The sequence below is a fragment of the Haemaphysalis longicornis genome, unplaced genomic scaffold (genome assembly GCF_048455015.1).
Source record: "Haemaphysalis longicornis isolate Haplotype H1 unplaced genomic scaffold, Haemaphysalis longicornis Haplotype H1 scaffold_4, whole genome shotgun sequence".
Taxonomy (NCBI): Eukaryota; Metazoa; Arthropoda; class Arachnida; order Ixodida; family Ixodidae; genus Haemaphysalis; species Haemaphysalis longicornis.
Window position 1 is genome coordinate 9,136,787 of NW_027526361.1, and position 8,280 is coordinate 9,145,066.

The window sequence follows — 8,280 nt, forward strand, 5'->3', positions numbered from 1 at the left end:
TTTTTGTACCTAAAATGAGATTTATCAACACATGAAGTGTTTATTTAACCTGAAATGGCTTAAACAGAACCGCGGACCTAATGCATTTCTTTACAAAAAGGAATCAGTGAATTTTCTTTCGCTTTACAAACAGATGAAAATTCGAAACGCAGCAAGCAATAATTGAAAGCCTTTGGTGGCTTGTTTCAGGGATTGATTGCTTATTTGCGACGATGAACGGAATTCTGTCTAAATATAACGTAAGCAACCTTTGTTATCAGTGGGGGAGTAAACAATAAAACAGGAGTGTGTGTGTGCGCACACACACACACACACACACACACACACACACACACACACACACACACACACACACACACACACACACACACACACACACACACACACACACACACACACACACACACACACACACACACACACACACACACACACGCACGCACGCACGCACGCACGCACGCACGCGCGCGCACACGCACACGCACACGCACGCAGACAGACAGACAGTCAGACAGAAGGTATAGGGCGCAAAACACATGCATTTCCGAAAGATGAGTGATAACAGCTCTAGAAAGAATTAATAAATTTAAGTAAGGAAACTTTCACCTGTATCACTTCGTAAAATCTGTCGCCTGTGTTTACCGAAGGCTTTGAAGCCAAGCTACTCCTTATCAGGTAATTTAAGGGCGGTTGCAAGCCCAGGGCGGTTGCAAGCCCAGTCTTACGAGCCGTGGAACAAAAAAAAAAAAAAAAAACTGGACAGCTCACAGGCATTACTTTATTAAATAAATAAAGTAATGCCTGTGAGCTGTCCAGTTTTTTTTTTTGTTCCACGGCTCGTAAGACTGGGCTTGCAACCGCCCTTAAGTATTTCTCGCTGCGAAATACGACCGCGTTATGCTCTCGTCCTATCAATCTCGCTTTTTCTGTGCTCGGTAGTTTCTCTGTTTAGAAGAGTGGCAGGTGTATTCCACTCGCTTTCTAGGACAGAGAGACCTGCCGCGTCGGCGCAGCGACAGGGTTACACGAAGCGAACACTGGCTGATCACGCTTTACGAGCGGGGAAAACCGTTAAAGATCCCTGTTCTGGGATCTTGTTTTAGTACGTAGCTTGTCGCGGCCTGAAGAAATACGACCGTGCGCAGGCTCCGCCTTGCATTTCCAACTAACGGCAACGTCACTGTAGAAGCAGAATTTGCCATCTTGCACCATACTCCATTCTAAGTGGCTGCTTTTGCAACCCCACAAAATAGCTGTTTTTTTTTTGTTATTCTACATGATTCTTCCTCACTTGCATTTTCTCGCTTTATATTGTTTTCGTCGCAGCCGAAGGGTCTCTAGTTACTACTAGTTACCACATTTGGTGGCATATTAGTCACTTTTTTTTTTCAAATTTCACTAGGGATGCTACATACACCGGGAAGGGCGACCTTTACGGCTTTTTTATGCGCGTGGACCTATATATGGCAGGATTATTATCACTCTGTTCATATGGGTAATATGACTAGTAAAGCAATGCACGTAGTGATTAATTTCCACCGGTAAGAGCAAAATAAAACCGCAGTCTTTGCATCGGGTCAGCCGAACCCCCACTGCGTGCGCACCGAAGGTCGGCTTTCCGTCGTAACATGAGTTCTGTATTATGAGAGCCGTCCGGGGAACAAATAGACAACCCAATCTTTATCATGCTCGCGCTCGTTTGAGAGCGGTAACAGCCAATTGAGAAAGCATAAAGTAGCATAAATAAGGAATTTATGGCGCAGGAACCGCCGCCACGTTTCCCCAGCGGCACGCTTTTTGAGTGGCGCTGCATGTTCTTTTGGAAGGGGCGGATTACCCATGGTCCAAAGGTTCAAATAACCGTATTCCCCGGCTTAGGGTCCCCCCAGGAGGGCTGGAAAAAAATGGCAGACTTCGTGGTATTGCATTGCTGACGAGTAAAGCGCAAAAAATTACACAGTGGACGAAGAAGGACAAGCGCTTGTCTCTGTTGTTCTTCGTCCCTTGTGTAATTTTTTACGTTTTACTATAGTCAGCAACGCAATACCAACTTGCCCAGAAGTCAACATTATTCGTGGTTTGGTTCTAAAAGGTTTAAGCCTCCTGCTGTTTTACCCTGATTGAAATAGAGATTATCTATTTCAATAATGAATGCTTCGAACAGGCTGTTCGTTGCACAATGTGCATAATCCTGAAGTCGACTCACAGTTCTTCAGTACGAGCTAAACACACTACCCTCGCCCAGAACTATGCAACGCGTAGAGCGACAGAGTTGATCAAGCTGATGGACCCAGAGAGCAGACGGACTGAGATTTGCTGAAGGGTCAGTGTTTAAGATCTCATCAACGAGCTTCCCCAGCAAATGGCAGGAAAGCGCTAGTAGAAACGCACATAGATTTCTTTATTTTCTTTGAAGATAAATAAAAAGAAAAAACATAGTAATATGCATATACGCCCCATTTCAAGGTTGGACTTCTGCGAAAGTCATAACCTATTTTCAAAACTGTAATGAGGCAGAATTTTTATGTAAAAAGTTATATTTATTCCACAATTGGGTTGCTGAAAAGACGTGTGCAATATGATTGTGTTTCCTGCTCTTATAAGAGGGATATTGCCTGCAAAAATGTGAATCTATTGCTTGTTTAAAAGTGAACGATCTGTGCATAAATAAAAAATACCGATGACAGTTTATTCGAGAGTGTTATTAAAAACATTTCTGTGATAGTTCGGTATTGTTCTCGTTTTCTATAGGCACCACCTTTTCTAAAAGGTGTAGCTCCCGCATGATGAAAACATTTGAATAAACCGTTGAAATTATTTGTTGTGCTTTGTCGGCACATACACGATCATTCACGGACAAATGAAACGTGAACACAGAAATATGAACCTGAACACACAAAAAACGCTATTTCTTTCCATGCAAGTAAAAGTTTCCCGTGGCCGTATTACAGTAACAAAGTGTATTTTAAAATATACCACTTGCGGGCCGTCATTTTGTGTACACTGTGCATTTTCTTCAATTTGGAGTGTCCTAGTTCATATTTGTTTGTATCACGGTTTTTATGAAAACGCTGCTTTAGGAGAGCTTAAATTTTTTTTTTTGCTGGATGAAATCACAAAATAGCCAGACGACTGGTATCGTATTGACTATACGGATGTGCGAACAGTTTTTGAAAAAGGCCAACCTGTCTACTTCACCAGTGCTCACACGCAAACAACCAAAGCGTGCGCTGCCGAATTAGTGAAGCAGATAGAGGAATTTTCGAGGGAAGATGTCTATTGAAACAGGGATAAACTGCGCTAAAGGCTAAGACAAATGGAAGAAACGCATACCACGCTAAGAAACGCTAAGTATCATATGTAGTTCGCAATTTCATCTTAAATTCTCGCGCAGTTTACCCTTCTTTCAGTGCGAACCAATCATCCCGACAAATCTTAATGCTGTCTATGTTTCTTCACTCTCCTGGTATACATACGATACCGATGACAATCTCTCCACGTGCTCAGCGAGAAAGTAGACGCCCAGGTAATGTTCGTAAATACTCTGGGGGTGCCGGCAATACGCCATGTGTTCTTCGTAGCGAATTTTAAACAGCGTGAGGTCTCGTGAATGACCAGAAGGTAAGGCAAAAAAAAAAAAATGGGGGGGGGGGGGGAGGGGGATGGCTCCCCTCGTTTTTTGAGCCGGCCCCTCGGCGCTTTTAATCCGGCCCTGCCTGAAGGTGATATGCAACTAGGGATTTTATGAAAGTAGCACGCCGGTACCGTCCCATTTCAATCCCGAATGAAGTGAGAAGAACTCTGACGAGTGCGAACAACGGTGCGGCTTGTAGACCCACAAATACGGCACCTGTTCCAGTTGTACGAACACATTTTCTGGAGAGACGTGGCGTCACTGGCCCCGCGAGGGACAGATTCCAGGGAAGCCAAAACAGAATCTATGTTGATGTTTTGGGTAAACGAAGAAAAGGGCGAGGCCGTGCAGGGCTGTATAGCGACATGTGTCTGCGCGCGCTCGTCTTCCGTGTGCATCTTGAAAGGAAAAATGAGAAGGAATGGTTAAGTGTATACGGCGAACACTAATGCGCTAAAGAGAACAAACGTCTGAAAAGGCGAAGAGACTAGACAGACATATTTGTCCCATCCGTTTCTTTCGGAGGTCGCAGTCTTCGTGCGCAGTGAATATCTCGGCGAAAGACGGTTGGTTTCTCGGTGTGTATTTTTCGCATGGCTTTTTTAGTGGTAGATTTTCGCCGCATTTTTCTGAAATTCTTTCGCTCGAACTAATTTCAGGTGACGGGGACCATACAGTACCAGAAACGTGTGCAACAGCTGCGTCTACGAGAGAAGGGTGTATACCGGCTGCAGTTGCCCAATCGTACCAGTGATTTTTCCGACTAAATCTGCTTAAAATCTACTGCAGCAACGATAAACAAACTGCGTGAGAAAGATCATACGATGTCACGCGTTAAAGGGGTACTGACACGAAATTTCAAAGATGACATAACTACGCAAAAAACTTTCTTTGTATATGGAGATATCTCACAGTAAGTTCCAACAGCAACCGTTCAGTAAAACACATTTTAAATCAATTTTAATCTTTGCGCTCACGAAAAAGCTCAGACTGGATAGCATTTGTGGGGATCCTGACGCCCAAGCCATTGCGCGATCACTGGGTTTGTGGCGTTGCGCGGTGTTTTTCCCCTCTCTCCCTGAAATTCCGGCTCGTCTTGGCGCCACTGCGTAGAGCCGAGCCGTCTCTCAAACTCCTGCGTGAGGTGAAGCCTGCAGAGACCGTTGCGGCGATAAAACACTGTCACGCAGCGGGCGCTCCGCCCTGGTAGCGGAGCTAACCTCACCTCATTGGTCCGTTTGAACGATGCCGAACCCGACTCTCGCCGAGGACGCGAACGCGCGTCCTGCGCGGGGGTCCGTTCGGGGGGACGCTTCCAGGACGCCGAAGGCGTTGGCCGAAGGTATGTGACGCTTTCTTTACCAGCCGGCTGCCACTCTGTGGCGCCGGCGAAAGCCCACTAGCCCTTCCGGCTGCGGCCCGTGCCTAAGGCTGCTCCTATTGTCCCTACGCTTGCATATAGTAAGGCCGTACCTACCACTCGACGATCACGCCGTGCAGTACGCGCCTGTGAGCGAATGGGCCCCGTCTCCCTCGCTGCTGCGAGCCGATCTGGCCAGCACGGCGATGCGCGCGCGCACAACGTGCGCGCAACCCGGAATTTGCCCTGACAGAAGAGCCCACTGGCTCTGCGCCGACGAAACGTGCGCACTTGCGCGTGGCGCCCCATCGCCCCTTTCACGTAACGGGAAGTACGTACCTGTGCTGTAAATTGTGTAATTGGGACTGTAAAATGTGTGGCTAGAATGTTAGTATAAAATAAACGTCTTCCCTCCGTACCCTGGGCATATTCCTTTGTCGCCCTTTGGCGCGACGGCGTTTCAGTATCGTGAGCGTGCTCAACTAGCCCGAACCCACGGTGGTTCCTCGCAGTGTGCATGAATGCCTGCCTTGTGCAAAGCTGGGATTATGCATATTGCGAGGTAGAGAGACCACACATTTCAACATAGGCATCAGCATAACGTGTTGAGGGCCTCGCCAGGCGTCTCGCCCCAAACTGCCAACGTCAGGGCTCCCGTGACGCAGCCAAAGCGCTGGCTGCTTTGGGCACGCGCTGCTCGGCCCTAGCGTCCCGTCACAGTTTTGGGACTAACGTCATGCCGCGTGGGCGCGTCTGTCCGCAGTGTTCTCACTATAGTGAACTAGAATACTTGGGTAGTTAACCGCCGCGTGTGGCGCTGGTGTGCCCCGCCCGAGGATATCCCGAGGCGGCGCGCCTTGCTGTTGAGTGGTTCACGCTCGGTTTTGATGTTTCTTAAGCCGCTCTCATGATATATTTGTGTGTGTAATTGCAAGAGCAGCCTAGCTTGCACTACGCTGATCTTTAAATGTTCTTGGTTCTTTTTTTGTTTGTAATTTAGAGAGGACATGTTTGCGGCGGTCTCTTATTTCCGAAGGGCCATGGCCCATGCGGTCTGAAAGGATCGTGCGTGTTCTGGGATTATACCCCTAATAAATTTATGTGATTGCTACAAAGATTTTATATTTGCGATTTGTTTTACACTGCTTTTATTTGTTGAATTCCTAACTGTTTCATAATATCTTGCGTCTGCAAGACGTGGGCAGCACTTTTAATAAACTTGTGCATTCGTAATATGGTAATTGTTTTATGTTAATGAATGGCCAGCGTACCACTGAACTGTACAGTTTTAAAATGATCCCGTTATAAAGTGCGCCATATTGTCACGAAGACAAGGACGATGCAGTTGTCTTGAATGAGAAACACGTTTATTGGAGCGAACTTGTGCTCCCCTAACAACTCAGAAGAATACAGAGGCGGCGAAGCAGCGGTCAACAAAGTGACTTGCACAGGCGAGTGTCGTCGAATCGAATGCCCCGGCGTCCGCACTGCAGGCTTTTTATCTTTCGGCGCGCGTGGTTCTCGAAACGTCGATTCGCATCGAGAACATAGTAGATCCAAGAAGATTATTCTGGGCTGTTCACGTTAGATCGGAATGCTGTCCCTATCACAACAGATAACACATGCGGCACAGAAAGAAAGAATGGAACACGTGCTTCCCTTGGCGCAGAGATAACGCAGACCGGCGCAGCCGGGCGGTAAAAGCAAAACACAAATTAACAAACCCAATGTATGGTTCGCGGCATTACCCCCCCTCTAAGAGTGCATCGACCCGATGCTAACATAAGCGACAGTCCGAACAAATGAAAAAGTTCGTCATCGTCCGTAGAAAGGTTTTAGGCGAACCACGTGGACGACTTCAGGCCGCCTGCGTTGTCGTGATGTGCCGGAGTCACCATCAGGGATCACTTCGTAGGTAAGTTGGCCAACACGTCGTAGAATCTGGTAGGGTCCGAAATAGCGTCGCAGGAGCTTCTCACTGAGTCCGCGTCGTCGGATGGGAGTCCAAACCCACACACGATCCCCTGGTTGGTACTCGGCGTCTCGGCGTCGGAGGTTGTAGCGGCCCTCATCCACCAGCTGCTGGTCCGTTATACGAACTCGAGCGAGCTGGCGGGCCTCCTCCGCACGTTGAAGATATCCGTGGACGTTGGCGTTGAGGTCGTCGTCTTCTACGTGCGGAAGCATGGCGTCGAGCATCGTAGTCGGCCTTCTACCGTAGACAAGCTCGAACGGCGTCAGCTGCGTCGTCTCCTGGATAGCTGTGTTGTACGCAAACGTGACATACGGGAGCACTTCGTCCCAAGTCTTATGTTCAACGTCAACGTACATTGACAGCATATCTGCGATTGTCTTGTTCAGACGTTCTGTTAGTCCGTTCGTTTGGGGGTGGTACGCCGTCGTTCTTCGGTGATCCGTGTTGCTGTAGCGTAATACTCCTTGCATCAGCTCCGCAGTAAATGCCGTTCCGCGGTCTGTGATTAGGACTTCCGGGGCTCCATGTCGCAGCACAACTTGGCTTATAAAGAACTTTGCCACTTCTTGTGCAGTCCCCCTCGGAAGAGCGGCGGTCTCTGCGTAGCGCGTCATGTAGTCTGTCGCTACGACAACCCACTTGTTCTGTGATCGTGACGTAGGGAACGGGCCTAAAAGGTCCATTCCAATCTGTTGAAATGGTCTCGATGGGACGGCGATCGGTTGTAGAACTCCGGCGGGTCTTGTCGGCGGCGTTTTTCGTCGCTGGCAGTCACGGCAGCTCCGGACGTAGTGGGTGACGTCAGAGGTAAGGCCGGGCCAGTAGTACCTCGCCTTGATTTTTCCAATAGTGCGGGCTGTGCCGAGATGTCCGGAAGACGGGTCGTCGTGGCACGCTTCCAAAATTTCGTCACGAAGGTCCGCGGGGATGACGAGAAGGTAATTCGCTCTTGTTCCGGGGCTGAAATTCTTCTTCACGAGGACGGAGTTTCTCAGGCTGAATGCTGGTAAGCTGCGTTTGAAGGTCCTAGGAACGGCAACGTTGCATCCCTCGAGGTACTCGATTATGACGCGTAAGTCGGGGTCGGCACGCTGCTGGGCGGCTAGGTCGCTCTCCGTCACGATCCCGAAGAACGCGCTGTCTTCATCAGAGTCTTGTGGTGGTGGGTCGACGGGGGCGCGGGACAGGCAGTCGGCGTCGGAGTGTTTCCTGCCGGATTTATAAACGACTGTAACGTCGAACTCCTGCAGGCGCAAGCTCCACCGCCCAAGACGGCCAGAGGGGTCCTTCAAATTGGCGAGCCAACACAGT